A 17,733-nucleotide genomic window follows, 5' to 3' on the forward strand; every position below is an offset into this window, starting at 1 on the left:
TTTCCAATGGTGGGGTATCCTCCAAAATATTTGACCAATTCTTCTCAAAAAACAGAGAATATTGGAGAAACCCCATCATACCCAATAGTAATCTAAGGGGGCATGACAACTAAATATAATGTGATACCCTGGATATGATCCTGGAACAAAAAAAGGACATTAGGTAAAAACTAAGATTATCAGGGTGCCTGGGTGGCTCAGTGGGTTAAGCCTCTGCCTCAGCTTCGGCCATGATCTCAGGGTCCTGGGATGGAGCTGCCCATTGGGGTCTCTGCTCAGTAGGAAACCTGATTCCCCCCTCTGTCTGCCAAATTGTGATTTCTCTCTTTGTCTAATAAATAAATAAAAATCTAAAAAAAAAAAACAAACCCCAAAGATTATCTAAATAACCTATAGACTTTAGCTAATAATGTTATATTAATATTGGTTCATTCATTGTAGCGAATGTATCATATAATGTAAGATATTAACAAGAGAGGAAACTGGGCACACAGTTTGGTGGGATCTCCATACTAACATCTCAATTCTCTTGTACATCTAAGATATTCTAAAAATTAAAGTCTATTTTTAAAAAACTAAAGAAAAGGTAAAAAAATGGAGAAACAGACTATGTTAATGGGTGAGAAGACTCCATTTTGTTAAGATGTCAGTTGTCCCCAAACTGATCTATAGCAGGAATAGGCAAACCATGGCCTGTAGGGCAAGTCCAACCCACCACCTGTTTTTATAAATAGTGTTTTATTGGAACACATCCACACTCCTATGTATCTGTGTTGGTTATGGCTGCTTTCATGCTACAATGGCAGAGTTGAATCGTTGTAACAGTAATATATTTACTATTTGGCCCTGGACAGAAAAAGTGTGTTGATCCCTTGAACCAGTACAATCCTTATTAAAATCCTGGCTGTTGTATAGAAATCAACAAGCTGCTCTTAAAGTTCATATGAAAATGCGAAAGACTAAGAGCCAAAGCAACTTTTTAAAAAAAGAACAAAGTTAGAGGAGTAACACTAACTGACTTTGAGATTCATTATAAAGCTACAGTAGTGAAGTCAATATAGTATTGTGTAAAGGTAGATAAATAGGTCACTGGAAGGGAATACAGGGTTCAGAAATAGACTCATATGTATATATAATCAAGTATTTTCCACAAAAATGCAAAAGCAATTCAGTGGAAATAGCATAATCTTTTCAGCAAATGGTGCCAGAGCAATTGGAAATCTGTATGAAAAAATAAATAAGTAAAAGAACTTAGATCTATACCTTGCTTGCACTGTATAAAAACATCGACACAAAATGGGTCACAGAGCTATATGTTAAACCTAAAACTATAGAACTTCTAGAAGAAAGCACAAGAAAAAATCCTTTGTGACTCCTGATTAGGCAAGGATGGGACTTAGATCTGACACTGGAAAGATAATCCACAAATGCACAAAAATTAATAAACTGGGTTGGGATCTTATCAAATTAAGAACTTCTGCTCTTCCGAAAACACTGTCAAAAGGATGAAAGGACAAGACAAACATGGGAGAAAAATATTTTCCAGTCAATATCTGATCCGGAATATATCAAGACTCTCCAAACTCAATAATGAAGTAGTCCAACAGAGAACCAAACACTGGCGCAGACTTGTCAGCAAAGAGGTACAGGTTGTAAATAAGCATATGAGGAAAAGCTCACTCCCGTTGGTCACAAGGAAGTGCAAAGCAACACCATGGTGAGATACCGCCTCACATCCACTCCAACTCCTAAAATAAAAAGACTGCCCACACCACGTCTTGCTGAGTATAGGTGTATCGGCTGCAGGAATGTAGGTGCTACCAATACCTGGGAAAGAAGGCTGGCAGTTTCCTGTAAAGTTGAACACAGGCTTCCTATTTGACCTAGCTGTTCCCTCCGTAGGTCATCACCTAAGAGAAAGGAGAGCAGATATCCACACAAAGACTTGGACACCAGTGTTCATGTGTCATCGCCAGGGGCTGGAAACAACACAAAGGCCCATCACTAGCTGAATGGGTAACAATGTTTAACTGCACCATGTAACACTGCTCAGAAAAACAAAACAGAACAGGAACAAACCAGTGATATGCAAAGCAGTATTGAGGAATCTCGACATAAGTAAGAGCCTAATTTAAAAATAAGAGTGCATTCTGTATAACTCTATTCACAAAGGGTTCTAGAAAAGGCAGACTAGACTCCCTGAGGCTAGAGGTCTGAGGAGGGGCAGGAGAAAGGAATTCCAAATGAACATGTAGAAACCATAGCAGGTGATGGACAAGTTCACTATCTTCCTTGGGGTGATGATTTCACAAGTGCAGACTTATGTCAAAATTGATCAGTTGTACACTTTAAATATAGGTAGTGTAAGGGCCTATTTAGCCAGAGCGATTCCATCTTGGATTAAATAGTCATTTTGCTGTTTACGCAGTAAAACTTAAACTGACCCTGCCTCCCAGCCCCAGGGGACTTACTTAAAAGCAAGCCCAGGAAACCAGTCCCAGGTACCAAAGCCCAAATACAAGGGTGGGTCAGGCCAGGTGGAGACATCCAATCAGTGGGGCATGCATACTGTCTCCCTAGCAACCAAGGAGTGTGGGTCCCACCTTTTGGGCGCCAATTCTGACCAAGGTGATAGGCTGGTTCAAATATCTACTAGGGTAAATTATAATTCAATTGGTCACTTATGTGTGACCTAGCATGACTGTGCAGCTTTCTCTGTGTGTTACAATCTCATTGGCCACCTGTGCATGGCCAGGCCTAACCACATGGCCTTTGCCCTTAAAAGCTAGTCTGTAAGGCAGAGAGATGTCGCCTCTTTGCAAGAGACGGCCCTGGCCCAGTTTGATTCTCGATGCTTGGCAAGAAATAAAGCTTTGCTTGACCTTCGCTTTGTATCACTCTTGTTCCTTTGACCATGGACCCAACAGGTAGCTTATCATATGCTCAATTGTACTTCAATAAAAATGTTAGAAGTTAAAAACAAATTAAAAATACATATAGGATTACAAGAGCCCAATTGTAATACAGTTCTCAAAATATTTTTTAAAAAACCAATTTGTGATATAATTACTGAAGTGTTTAATAGGCAAGTCCAAGAACTACTGTGATTTAGAATTAATGATGAATATAAATGGTGTTTTGAGGTTTCCATAACTATCATAACATGACATAAAAATATCTGTGATTTCCAGTAGTGTTAAAGTCACAGTGTCCCACACTAAGGAGGCAAAGTCAAAAAAGGCTGAGAGGAAGTAAGTTTCATTCACATCATCAGCACTGGATGGGTTTCTCAATACGTCGCCCCTTTGGTGTTGTCTGGTTTGGGATTGGAGATTAAGGCCAACCTCATAAGGCGAGTTAAGTGGTTTCTTGACTTTTTTTATATTATGAAAGTTTGCTTACATAATATAGGAAATACATTTAGGCCTAGCGGTTGTTTGGAAAATTATAGATTTGGGGTTTTCTAAATTATATTTTATTATTATTCCCATATTATAAGTAATATGTGCTTGTTGGAATACATGAAATACTTAGGAGTGTTTAAATATAAAGTTAATAATTTTTTTTTTTTAAAAAAGGGTCACAATTAACTGTACTCCTTTTACGGTTTGTTGCCCACATTGGATAATAGAAGGAAATGCTAAATTTCAATGAGAGTTCAATAAAAATAAAGATGCAATGTTTGGTCTTGAAGTTCACAAGCCCCTGGATTATGAGCACATCAGGAACCCCTGGAAAGACTTTGGGATCAACCTGGGGTAAGAGGCTCAGTTCAGTGTGCAGAGCTATTTCTCAAAATGGCAATCACCAGTTTTCTTTTGCTTCCCTCAGTAGTGTTGATGGCCTCAGGGTAATAATAGTAGTAGTAGTAGTGATAATAATAATAATAATAATAATAATAATAATAATGATGGCCGGAGCCCCTGGGAATAAGTAGCATGCTTCTTCAGGAGGATAAATGGGATACACCCACTCCAACCCCTTGACTTAGTCTCCAGAATAGATCTCCAGCCTGTGGTTTCCTCCTAACAGCCATTCCTATGTCAAAGAGGAAACATTTCCTTAATAAAGGCCACCCCCAGCTGCTTCCAGAGAAAGCAAGCTTGAGTCCACAGTGAGGGCACTTTATCTTGAGGAAATTAAGTAGAGCAGAGTTAAATAGAGCCTGGGGTTGCCAGGGGCCCCTTGGCTTAGGTATGGAGCGAACAGTCCTCTTTGGTTCCAGCACCTTCTATGAGCCGTGATCATAGGACTCAGCTCTCCTGAGTCCTTTGTCTCTGAAGAGGTCAGGTCTTTCCTGTTGAGTTCCCAGTGGGAGCTGCTAGCTTTGGAGTGTAGAGCACAGTTAACTCAGTCTCCCCCCCCCCCCCCCCACACCCCCACCCCCCGTGCTGCTCATAGGAGCCCTAATTCCCTTTAAATGCCTGTATTTGGCCTGCAACAGGGATTGGACTATTTCCCTGACTCGTTCATGGTCAGGCCACCCTGGAGGCCTGCCTCTCACTAGTCTGTGATCTTCCTCCAGGCTCCCTCTGCTCTGAGAATATCCTTTGGTCTTGCACCCCTCCGCTGCCTTCCTTACAAGGTCCAGTACAGGTTCCTCTCTGCCTCTGGCCTGGTCATCACAGAGGTTAACCTTGCTGTCCCATCTTCAAATCAAAAAGACACACCAGGGGCGCCTGGGTGGCTCAGTGGGTTAAAGCCTCTGCCTTCAGCTCAGGTCATGATCCCAGGGTCCTGGGATCCAGCCCCGCATCAGGCTCTCTGCTCATCAGGGAACCTGCTTCCCCCTCTCTCTCTCTGCCTGCCTCTCTGCCTACTTGTGATCTCTGTCTGTCAAATAAATGAATTAAGTCTTTAAAAAAAAAAAAAAAAGAAAAGAAAAGACACACCATTGCTGTCCAACACTCTTGGTACATGCTCGTGTTTATTTATTTATTTATTTTTAAATCTTTATTCACCTTTAACCATCACTAATGGACACTAAAAAACTTTTTTTTTTTTAAAGTAATCTCTAATATAATTTTTTAAGTAACACCCGCCCCCCACACCCAGCCCCAACATGAGGCTTGAACTCAGGAACCCAAGATCAAGAGGCCCACGATTTACTGAATGACCCAGCCAGGTGCCCCTGTTTTCAAGTTTAAAATGTTCTCAGGAAAATCTCTCTCAGTCTCTCCTTACTTTAAAAAAATACATCAAGAGTTAAGAACCTGCATTTCCATTTCAATTCTCTGGCTTTGACCCCCTACTCTTGTAATCCTCCCTCTGTTTAGGAAAGGGCTATCTGCCACCCAGGTAGAGGTCCTCTGAGCAAGGGAGTACTAGGTAGGAAAGCACCATCTGAATATCTCAGGGTCTTGGGAAGGGCATATCTCAGGGATTGGGAAGTGGCTTGATACAGGAAAGTGGAGGGAAAATAAATCAGGAAAATGGAAGAGTAAGCCCCCTTCTCCCACAAAGTCTAGACCCCATCTCTTGCAGAAGTTGTGTTCAGCTTGTCCAGGACAAGAGCCTTCAATATTGGAGGTAAATTTTGGAGGCTGGGACTCCCTGGGGAGGGTGGGCTGTTCTAATTTGAGGTGGCCAGGGCCTAGAAAGAACCAGGTAAGGAGTTCTAATCCACAAAGAGAATCCTAAGATATCAGGAGCCCAAGATACAAGAGTAGTGGGTTGGGCTTGTTTGTATTAAAGGTTTATATCCCCTAAAGTCTCCCAAGGACAGATGTTGGAATTGGGGTAGAGGTTGCTATTCCTTTACTGACCACCTTCCTCAGCCTAAGAATTGGTAGCTGGGTATTCGTTATGTGATTGATGATTGATGGAAAGAACTAGTGAGGCCAAGAAAGCAGAATAGTTAGGATATAATGAGATACCACAAGTCATTCATATTTATCATTTCTCCCGTTACTGATATTTTAGCTGCTCTAAGCACTTTTGAGCCAATCCAAGTGACTGGACAACAGATCTTTGCCACCACTGACTTGGCTGGAATGTAGGCTCTAACTTGGCACAGAGACCTGCAACTCACAAATGATCCAGGTTTCAGGCTCCCTCTTTGAACCTTCAGTTGGCAAAGGACTAACACTTGTCATTGTGCTTTCCATCTTCCTGCCCAGACTCTGGCCAACAGGCATCAAGCCCCCAGCCTTAAAAGCAAATCTGAGTGGACTTTGCCCCTAAAGGGATCTGTGGAGACATGGTGGCTAAAGGCAGGAGACATAGGTGGGTCTGAACAGAACACATGCTAGACTAGGAGCTCTGAGAAAATTACCACTATGCTGAGATCAAGTTTGAAATTCTTGTTACAAAGCACAATGCCTTGGCACAGCAAAATATACTTAGTAATTCTTTATTGGATTGAAAGGAACTATGCAATGATGATATTGGCAAATACAAACATGGATTCTGTAGAATTATGAAGCTGGGAAATAATTTTTAAATTAATTGGATTGCACATATGATAGACAAAGAAATAGGTCCACAAACTGTAAATGTGAATAATAAAATAAAAATGCTTCTAGAAGGTAACATAGGAGGATATCTTTATGACCTTGGGAGAGGTCAAGATTTCTCAAACAGCACACACGAAAGTAATACCCATATAAGTTAAAAACTTCTATTTATCCATGTACCATTATGAGAGTGAAAAACCCGCCACAGACACGGAGACAGTATTTACAAAACCTATGTCTGACGAAGGTCTATAGCTACAATGTGTAAAGAGCTCTTACATATCAATAAGAAAACACACTTAAAAACACATTTAAAAATTGCCATTTTTTAAAAATGGGCAATAGTTTGGGGTGCCTGGGTGGTTCGGATGGTTAAGCATCTGCCTTCGGCTTAGGTCCTGGGATCAAGCCCCCTGTCGGGCTCCCGACCCAGCAGGGAGTCTGCTTCTCCCTCTGCTTCTACCCCTGCTTGTGCTCTTTGTCTCTCTCACTCAAATGAATAAATAAAATCTTTTAAAAAATAAAATAAATAAATTTGAGCAAGCATTTTTTCAAAGATTTTGTTTATTTGTTTGACACAGAGAGAAAGAGAGAGAGAGCATGAGAACAACTACAAGTAGGGAGAGTGGGAGAGGAAGAAGCAGCCTCCCAATGAGCAGGGAGCCCGATGTGGGGCTCAATCCCAGGACCCTGGGATCATGACCTGAGCCAAAGGCAGACGCTTAACAACTGAGCCACCCAGGTGTCCCTTAAACAAACATCTTACTAAAGAAGACATCTAAATCATCAGAAAGCATGTGAAAAGGTGTTCACAATCATGAGTTATTAGGAAAATGCAAAATCATTTCAATCATAAAACCATAAAAGGGAGTAAACTGACAATATCAGGGGATACTAATGGGTCTCTCTGTGCGTTCTTGAATAAACTGGTTCAACAACTTTGGAGAAATTGCCTGTTAAAGCTGAAAGCATGCATACTCTGATGTTACGGAAATGTTACCCCTAGATGTATACCCAATAGAGCTTTCATATATTAACCAAAAAACATGAACAAGAAGATTTATAGCAGCCCTCTTTGCCTGGGCTGAAAGCAATCTGGAAGTTCGTGTTCATTGTATACGTATATATTTACAATATACAATGAATAGACTTATAGTGATCACATATTATACATTTGTCTTCCAACTGTAGATAGGCTGCCTGGTTGGCTCAGTTGGTGGAGTGTGTAACTCTTGATCTCAGAGTTGTGAGTTCAAGCCCACATTGGGTGTAAAGATGATTTAAAATCTTAAAAATAGAAAATTCTTTTTGTTTTCCATTGTATACAGTAAAATACTATACAGTAATGAAATTTAATTGCCACTACGTTGTTGTTGTTTGTGTTTGAGTGTGAGAGGGAGAGAAAGGGTAAGCTTATTTATACTCTCAAATTCTTACAAGTTTTCATAATGTCCTCATCTCTACCTCAGAGATGACAGAAACTTTAATAAGAGATCTAGCCCCAGAGACAACACAGTGAATTTAATGTCCCCCCCCCCCACCCCTTTGGGGTAGGGGAGGTCACACTACATACTGTCTGGCACTTTGGTACAGAAAGGATTTGTTGGAGTGCCTGGGTGGCTCAGTTGGTTAAGCATCTGCCTTTTCAGCTCAGGTCATGATCCCTACATCAGGCTCAGTGGTAAGTCTCCTTCTCCCTCTCCCTGCCCCTTCCCCTACTGTGCTCGCTCTCAGTCAAATAAATCAATCAAATCTTAAAAAATGAAAGTGTGGGGGAGAGTATTTGGTCCCATCTCTTGCTGGCTTAGGATACTAAGAGACACTTAAAGTTGGTGGTTCAACTTGGGCTCGGGTGGGGCAGAAGATGGACAGGGAGGTGGTCTGGGACAGATGGACCAACCATGTGTTTGGGCTCAAGTTCTTGTTGATCCTGGGGGGCAGCTGGGGCAACTGAGGGTTGCCTGAGTGCTCGGGCTGGGTGGATGTTGCTCTAGTGGCCTTCGTCTGCCCAGTCCATCAGCTCGTGGCTCTGTGATCCCAGCTGGAGCACCCCACCCCGGGGTCCTCTCATGGAGTCGCTGGCGTGGTTGCCCTTCTTGCTGACATGGCTGCTGATGTCCCCCCTGCTGGTGCTGGGGGCAGTCTCAGCGGAAGCAGTGGGTCCCATCATGGCCCTAGAGCAGACCACGTGGGGACCTCCCAGACCACTGCAGCCATGGGGCCAGGAGCTCATGGAGCTGATAAGGGCTGCACAGAAGGGCTTCCTCTGCAGCGATGCCTCTCTCCAGTGCCAGTAGCATCTCCAGCCCCACCAGCCTGGATTAGAGCTGTGGATCACATCCCCTGTGAGCCACTGTTGCACTCCCTTCTGGTTGCACCACAACCAGGGGCCGCTCCCGGTTCCTGGAGGACCCTCTGGAGTCGGGACATGCGAGCAGGCTCCTGGCGTGACCTTGGGACAGCTTGGCACACAATGAGCGGCCACCCGTATCCCAGGTTCCCCCAGCCAAAGGCTGAGCATAGATTGTTGCCGCTTTGTTGTTGAATCTCATGCCTGTGTTAAAAAAAAAGAAGCCAGAACCAAAAGAGCACAGACGTTAGGATTGCACGTCTATGTTGTAGGAGAACAGGCAAAACTAATCTAGAATCATAAAAGACTCGAGATAGCTTTTCAGGTAGGATTGCTGGGTAAAATATAGCCCACCTGGTGAAATTTGAATTTCAGATTGAAAGCAAATAATTTTTTATTGTAAGTATGTCCCGGGCACTATTTTTATTTGCTAAATCTGGCAACCCTACTTGGAGGGGACAGGAGGATGGCTTCTGTGGTTTTGATAACATCCCATTATCCTAATCCAGATGGTAGATACATGGGTGTGTCTATTAGCAAGAATTCAGCAAGGTGCATGTTTATGATTTGTGTATTTTCCCTATGAATGTTATCCTTCAACAAAAAGTTTTACAAGTTTTCCTGGAACGGTCTATGAAAGGAGTCCCGGGTTCAGAACGTAGCCCAAACGTTTTTCCAGTTTTTCCGAGTCTCAGTTTCTTCATCTGTAAAACAGAAATCATTTTAACAAGACCTGTCCTCCTCACTGCTCCTTGTGTGAGAGGAAGAACCAGTACAGAGCTGAGATACCTCGGCCAGGAACCCTCGCTGGTGAGTGGCTCTGACAGGTTCGCGCCCATCATTCTACAGCCCATGAGCTCACCCCCTCATCCTCCTGCTTGCCTATTGGAAAGTGCTCCTAAAAGTCTAAAAGGCTTGACAAACGTCAGACTTGACTTATAATTCTTTAGGGCAGGAAATTTTAATAAATTCAGAGAGTACATTTGACCATTGAAAAACAAGGGTCCACTTATTTGTGGATTTTTTTTTTTTTATAGTACAGGTCTATAAATGTATTTTCTTTTCCTTATAACTTTTTTTCTTTCTTTTTTAAAAATGTATTTATTTAGGGGCACCTGGTTGGCTCAGTCAGTTAAGTGTCTGCCTTTGGCTAAGGTCCTGATCTCTGGGTCTTGGAATCGAGGCCCACGTGGGGCTCCCTGCTCAGTGGGAGCCTGCTTCTCCTTCTCCCTTTGCTCCCCACTGCTCATGCTGTCTCTCAAATAAATCAATAAAATCTTTTTTTTAAAGATCTTTTTTTAAAAGGAGATTTTATTGATTTATTTGAGAGAGAACAAGAACACATACACATTGAGAGCGAGGGGTGGGGTGCAAACCAGAAGAAGAAGAGAAAATCTAACTAGACTCCCACTTAGCACAGAGGAGGTCTTGGGGCTCAAACTCACAACCCTGAGATCACCACCTGAGCCAAAACCAAGAATCAGACACTCAACCCATTGTACCCCCCAGGTGCCCCTCCTTAGAGCTTTCTTTCTTTTTTTTTTTTTTTTCCTTATAGCTTTCTTAATAACATTTTCTTTTTTCTACCTTATTGTAAGAATACAGTATGTAATATATATAACATAAAAAATACATGTTAATTGACTATGTTATCAGTAAGGCTTCTGGTCAATAGTAGTTAATCTGGAGGGAATCAACTGTGGATTTTCTATTGTGTTTGGGAGGTCAGTGCTCCTTACCCCTTGCATCGTTCAAGGGTCAACTTATTTGCAAAAAAATTTTTTCAAGATTTTTCTTTGAGAGAGAGTGTGTGCACATGCTTATGAGTGGGGAGAGGGGCAGAGGGAGAGGGAGAAGGAGAAACAGACTGCCTGCTAAGTGTGGAGCCCAGTTAAGGTCTCGATCCCAAGACCCTAAGATCATGACCTGAGCCCAGGTCAGCTGCTTAACCAAGGCACCTCGTATTTGCACAATTTTAAGTATGAACAGGTGAGAAAACCTAGAGCTAGCTCAGATTCTCAAGGCGTCTCTGACACCCTCCCCTAAGAAATGGAAGAGCTGGGGTGCGTGGGCGGCTCAGTGGGTTAAGCCACTACCTTCGGCTCAGGTCATGATCCCAGAGTCCTCTCTGCTTGGCGGGGAGCCTGCTTCCCCCCTCTCTTTGCCTGCCTCTCTGCCGGCTATGTGATCTCTGTCTGTCAATTAAATAAATAAAATCTTAAAAAAAAAAAAAAAAAAAAAAAAAAGAAGAAAGAAATGGAAGAGCTAACAGAGCTCCTGACCTGAAAGCGATGGTCCAGTCCAGAGTAGCCAGTAACAGCCTTGACCAGACTGAACCCCTGAAGTCCTTTAACTTGGAATTCCACTGCTTCCCTTTTGACCTAGCTTACTCCTTTCTTTCCTCTTTAGTCAGCTCTAGGCCAACCTCTCTCCCGGAGGCCACCTCTCAGTGGTCTCCCCTCTGAGAACAGAGGCCTGGGGTGGAGTGTGGCAGGCCTCCCTCACTAGGGAACAGTGCCCTGGCTTAATTAGTGTTTGCAAAGGGTTGTGTGTTATTAAATTACTAGACAATGGAGATCAGGCCTTGGGGGTTTTCGAAATCTGGGTGGGAGGGATTTGCAGAGAGAGAGGAGGGTGACTGGGGACACTCTTGCGGTGGGGCTGCTCCCTCCCAGTAAACAGCGCCACAAAGGGATTCTGAAGAGTCTTCCCTGCAACTGCCCAGCTTGTCTTTGGGTTGAAAGCCACCATTCCAGATGTGTTCATTTCGAGTGCAGGTACTTTTCCTCTGTGCAATCCAGCTACCTTGAGAGGTGTAACTAGGAGCATAGAATGACAGTGTAGAGCTAAGGCCTCCTGAGCCCTCGCATGGTGCCAGGATGCTGCTGAATTCGGGCATTTGATCTCCAACTGGACACTGCGGGTCAAGAATCAAAATCGGCCCTGATTGGAGGCCTCTGCAATCAAGGCAATTTGACATTTTATTTCGTGGCATCCTAATGATAATACTCAGACATAGGTCTCATGTTCGCATTTTATGAGTAAAGAGTCAGAATGGTTTTTAGGTGGGCCCCAGGGCACACATTGAGACAAGGCAGAGCCAAGGTTTGAACACTTCCTGTGAGATCAAGATGCCCTCTTGTGTGGTGGGGTGTAGGTTTCCACCAGGGAGCGGAAGTGCCACAGATTAGAGAAAGTCCCCAGGCCATTCTGAGGCAGCCCTGGGTCAGCTGGAGGAAGGGGAAGATGGTCAGAGAACTGACTGACTTACTAAAATGATTGAGTTTGTCACATTCCCTCCACAGAGGGCATTGTGTGGAGAGCCATGGTTTACCATTTGGGGGGGGGTTTTGCTCTATACCCCCCACCTCCCAGGGGACGTATGGACTATTTGACAGAGAGATAGAGAGCACAAGTAAGCAGAGTGGCAGACAGAGGGAGAGAGAGAAGCAGATTCTCTGTGGAGCAGGAAGCCCCATGCAGGGCTCGATCCCAGGATCCTGGAATCATGAGCCGAGCCAAAGGCAGACACTTAATCAACTGAGCCACCCAGGTGTCTCCATATGGCAATTTCTGGAGACACCTTTTACTGTTACAACTAAGGAGACAGTGCTTACATCAACTAGTGGGTAGAGACCAGAGATCAGAGATGCTGCTCAGTATCCAACAACATACAGGACAGCTCTGTACAACAAAGAATCGTTCAGTCCGAAACATAGTTGGCACCCAGGTTGACAAACCCCGACACAGTTTTGGGGTAGGGAGAGTAGAGAATGGGATACATTGAGGAGAGAGCTCTGGGCATCCCAGAAGCATAAGTATGTGGGGGTGGGGCGGTTGGCCTTGAGGACAAATGTTCTCCACTTCACAGCATAGCAGAGGGCTGGATGTGAGTTTTACTTTAAAGGAAACTATTTATATTTTTGGCAAGGTCCTCTTTATACCCACAGTGTATCACAGAAAAGCCGTGAGGGTAATTCTGTTGTTGGGTTGACCCGGGAGCCAGTGGCAAAAAAAGACCTGGACTGAGGAATCGGGAAACTTGAATCCCAGTCTGGGCCTGGCTGTGACCAGCCACAGGATGCTCGGTCAGCCTGCATCTCTTGGACCCTCAGCTTTCTTACCTGTAAAATGGGAACAATTGGATTTTCCCTCTCTACTTCACAAAATGTTGTGAGCAGCAAGTGAGACCATGTATGAGAAAGGGTTTGTAGAAAGACAGCCCCCTTTAACAAACAGAGGATGCCACCACTGTGAAGCCTAAAGGCAGTCTCTGAGCACCTTTTGGGGGAATGGTGTTTATTATTATTATTTTTTAAATATTTATTTAATTTATTTGAGAGAGAGGGAGCACATGTGTGCATGGGGGGAGGGGAAAAGGTGGAAGAGAGAGGGAATCTCAAGCAGACTCCCAGCTGAGCATGGAGCTTGGTATAGGGCTCCTTCTCAGGACACCAAGATCATGACCTGAGCTGAAATCAAGAGTCCGATGCTCAACCGACTGAGCCACTCAGGCACAGTGGATGGGGCTTATTGTTAATTTTCAAATTAAAGGCATGAAATGGAATCTCTTGTCACTAATGTGCTTTGAAATTCAAGTAGGAGAGTAAATCTGACAGAGGTTCAAAGTTGTATATTAGATGCAACGTCAACAACAACTACCTTGAAATATCCCCAGTTTGAGCGAGTTGGGGTGTATACCAGAGAGAAGGAGGAGGAAAGTCAAGGATTTATTGCTGAAAAGAGAAAAAAGCATTATCTCCCTTCCCACGTCCAGTTGTTAAAACAAAGCCAGATAGTATAAAAAAGCATTAACAATGAAAGTCAAAATTCCATTGTCTAGAAGAAAAAGTGCTGTTGACATTTTGGAGCACATCCTTTCAAGTATTTTTAATGAACTATTTCACTTTTTTAAAAAGAACTCTACAGTACTTGCTGTTTTTTAGCCAGCAAAAATTAACACAGACAGGGGAACCTGGGTGGCTTAGTGGGTTAAGACTTTACCTTCGGCTCAGGTCATGAGAGGGATCGAGCCCCACATCAGGCTCTCTGCTCGGCAGGGAGCCTGCTTCCCCCTCTCTCTCTGCCTGCCTCTCTACTTGTGATCTCTCTGTCAAATAAATTAAAAAAAAAAAAAATTAACATAAACAGCCCAGACGATCACATCAGAAAGATGCTCCTCATACATAGAGGTAGGCAAGTTTCCCTCAAAGAACCAAAGGCTGAAAGGCGTTCATAGCAGATCCTTCCCTAAGCAATGCCTGTAGATAGTCATCACCTTGGCTGTTGGCGGTGCGGGTGGGCTGCAGGGCCTGGCAGTGCGAGGAGGGTCTCCAGGCACCCAGAAGCTTCCTGCCATTGATGAACAGTGGCAAGAAGGAGAAGTGCAAGCGGTGGGATCTCTGCTGGTTCTCCCCTGCCCAGGACTTGGGTTGCTCTAGGAGTAGAGTCCGTGGCTGGGTAGGAGGAAGAATTGTTTATGCTGTGCTGTGCACAGACAAGGAGAACCTGGACCATCACTAGAAAGCGTGGGAAAATCGGGGTCTGGGTACACAAGCACATAAAGAAAGACCACATTTCTAAGCCAGGGTTTGCTAGGAGGGGCACCTGTGCTTCTTAGAGAGTTTTGAGGTCATTATAACCTCTCACTCTCGGCATCCTGGAACCTTTAAGAAATAACGATTAATGCGTTCCCTCCTGCTCTAGGTATTTACAGTGTGCCCTCGGGCTACCTAGAGAGGAGTTTGCTCCAGATGACAGTCCGCCGGAAGCCTCGCTCTTGCTGAACCCGGTGCTGCAGGCTGTTGTCTACACTGCAATCCGAACCCGCTCTGGACCCGGAACTCATCATTTATCCTTCTTCCTTTTCCCTGTTCAAATGAAAGTTTCATTAGGAAACGGAAGCCACGAATATCATTGGAATTTAAAGAAACAACTGGGATTTTTGTGAGGGGGGGGGAATAAAGGGGAGCTGACTCCAGTCTGGTCCCGAGTGATTCGATCAACATAGATTTTGGTCCCTCCTCAAGGACAGACGAGGGCTCAAAGCTGCTGTGGATTCCCGGAGGGACCAAGCCTCTAATATTCACTCTCCGGACCTAGAAGTCTCCTTGGATCCTTCACCTCCTCTATCCCATGATGCTTTTGGCCAGAAGCAGGTGCGTCAGCCCACACCTAGATAAGTTACATGGGGAGCAATCGTGTTGTCCTTTCCTGAGATTTCACCTGCTCTGTCCCTTGATGTAAACACCTTGTGAGACCGCTCCGTGCTGGTTGACATTGTCTTTGCCTCAGTGTAAAATGCCCATGTTTTTCTGGAAGGCTCTTGGATATGCATGACATTTCTGAACATAACAGTGGGCTTGGGCCAGCAAGAAGGCTTTGTAAGAAAAGGTGGGGTCACTGAAGCTATTTAAAAAAAAAAGAGAGAGATGGGGCGCCTGGGTGGCTCAGTGGGTTAAGCCGCTGCCTTCGGCTCAGGTCATGATCTCAGGGTCCTGGGATCGAGTCCCACATCGGGCTCTCTGCTCAGCAGGGAGCCTGCTTCTCTCTCTATCTCTGCCTGCCTCTCCGACTACTTGTGATTTCTCTCTGTCAAATAAATAAATAAAATCTTAAAAAAAAAAAAAAAAAAAGAGAGAGAGAAAGACAAGAAAACCTCAGGCATTTTAATATGTTAAATACAGACCCAATTATTAATTCTAAAGACTTGTACAAACCAACCTAGTTGAAACTTTTTTCACCTTTTTCTGCCTTTTCCCCCCTTCTCAGAAACATTTAGACCTACCCTATGGCAATGACTATCGGGAAGTCTCTATCCTGTATATCAGGGTAGCACAAATAATTCAGCATAAAGCAGCCCAGTTCCTGTAGCCTGGCATTAGGATAAGTATATCTTAAGAAAGTTCTTATGCAGACTTGGCTTCAGGCAATAAAACGTCATAGACGTATAACTGTAGCAAGCGAAATTTCTAGGGAGCAAATTAGGCTGAAAACATCTTCTAGAGATGGCTAGAAAGGAATCGTACACCACCCCAAAATAAGGCAAGTTATGCAGTAAATGTTTCATTTATTGGCCTTCTTCCATTACTATTAGGGTTAAAAGACATCTTGTCAATAAGAAAGGTATATTGATGGAGGACTGATGTCTTTCGAAAGGCGGCTCCTGTCACAGATGCCTGTGCGGTAGTGATCTGCTTATGAAGGCAGGTGATGAAACGCTGTACAAATGGATACATCTCCCCATTAACCCTTGGATCATCAGGCATTATTGTCACTTTATTACCCAGACCTGTCATTAGCTGAAGCAAGGTGATCAAGCCAGGCACTTCAGAAAAATGCCAGAACAGAACAGTGCTCCTCAGGGTTTCAAGAAGTGGGGATGTGCCTTTCCATGTCCCTTGACAGGATCATTGGGGAAAAATAAAAGGATGCCTGTGAAGTGGGCCTTTTTTGCCTACCCCTTCCTCCTGCTAAAGCTGAAAACTCTCAGAGGTGTCTAATTTTTAGTGTTCTTATGTTGGCTCAGGGAGTAGCTTTCCTCAAGGTCCAAATAAGGAACCATCACCCACGCAGAACAAAAAGCAAACAGAAAATCTCACAGTGGAAGCAGGACTTCGGCTTCAAAACATTTCCCCATTTTATAGCTTCCTTATGTTTTCAGATTCTTTTTTTGGCTTCCCTCAGTCAGCACAGTCCCTGCATAGATAAGTCCAACACAGTGGGTACCGATCTTCCATCTTGGAACCCAGGTCTTAAAGGAAACATCACACGGGATACATAACACACACACACGCATACGTGTACATGTCACTGTCGAGGGTCATTGAGTGGAATCTGGCTGAGCGGTTGGGGGAGCTGAGTGTGGCCGTCAACATGTATTCTCCACTTCCGGTGAGTTTTTCCTAAATCCCAAAGTTTTTCCTAAATTCCAACACGCTTTGTCCTCTTTGCTGGTGTGCTGTGAAACTCTTAGCATAACTAGGGTGTGGGCTTCAACTATGGAATCATGAGACCCCTGAGTGTTAAAGAAGGACCCGGTCCAACCGCCTCATCTGTCAGGTGAGACAGTTCTCTGAGGACAAAGGTAACAGTTGGTGTATTTCCACCATCCCCGTCAAGCACATTCCCATTGGTTGGAGGGCACCTACCACTCCACCATGGCTCCCCCATAGGGAACCAATGCCTGAAGATTGATTTATATCCACTGAAACCTCCTTGCCCACTCCCCAACAGGGATGAATCAGGAAGTATCCCTGGGAAAGGTGACCTGTTCACTTAATTTTCAAGGGAAAATGCAGATGACTCATACCAACACACGTCCACAGGGACTGAATGGAAGGACAGCTGACGGGGAGAAGAAAACAGAGGAGTGAAGAAAGCAGAAGGGCAGTGGATGATGATGAGGAGGACAAGCAGGAAGAAAGAGAGGCTGAGGCACAGTCTCCTTAGAGTTTGGGACCTCGGCTGGCCCCAGGAATGGGCACTGAAGAAAGAGGTCATAGGTTCTTCACCACCCTGCCCCCCTCCCAATCTGCAAGACCCCTTGGCTCAGGCCAAAGTCAGAACTGGTCTGGTTTCCTCCCTGTGTTCTTCGAACCCCCTACTACTGGGGGCAGAACTCATGGTCTTGTAAATCAGGAGTCATCTAGAGAGAGAAGTTGCCTCCACACCTGGACACAAGCCAACTGTTGTTTAAAATTCCACACTGAATCTATAAAATACATGTCCACATTGTGAGCCAACCTGACTTTTTAAGAAATGTATTATATTCCCCTGCTTTTTGCCAATTGCAATTCCACACCCTCTTCCTCCCCCACCTCCCACCCAGGCATCACCTGAAGCCCTTCCGGATACTTGGGGGTTACTGACCCTCTGAGATCTTGCAGGTCTCCCCAAGCCTTTTTATGGCACGAAGCAATGAAATTA

Source organism: Mustela nigripes, chromosome 4 (genome assembly GCF_022355385.1).
Source record: "Mustela nigripes isolate SB6536 chromosome 4, MUSNIG.SB6536, whole genome shotgun sequence".
NCBI classification, from domain to species: Eukaryota; Metazoa; Chordata; class Mammalia; order Carnivora; family Mustelidae; genus Mustela; species Mustela nigripes.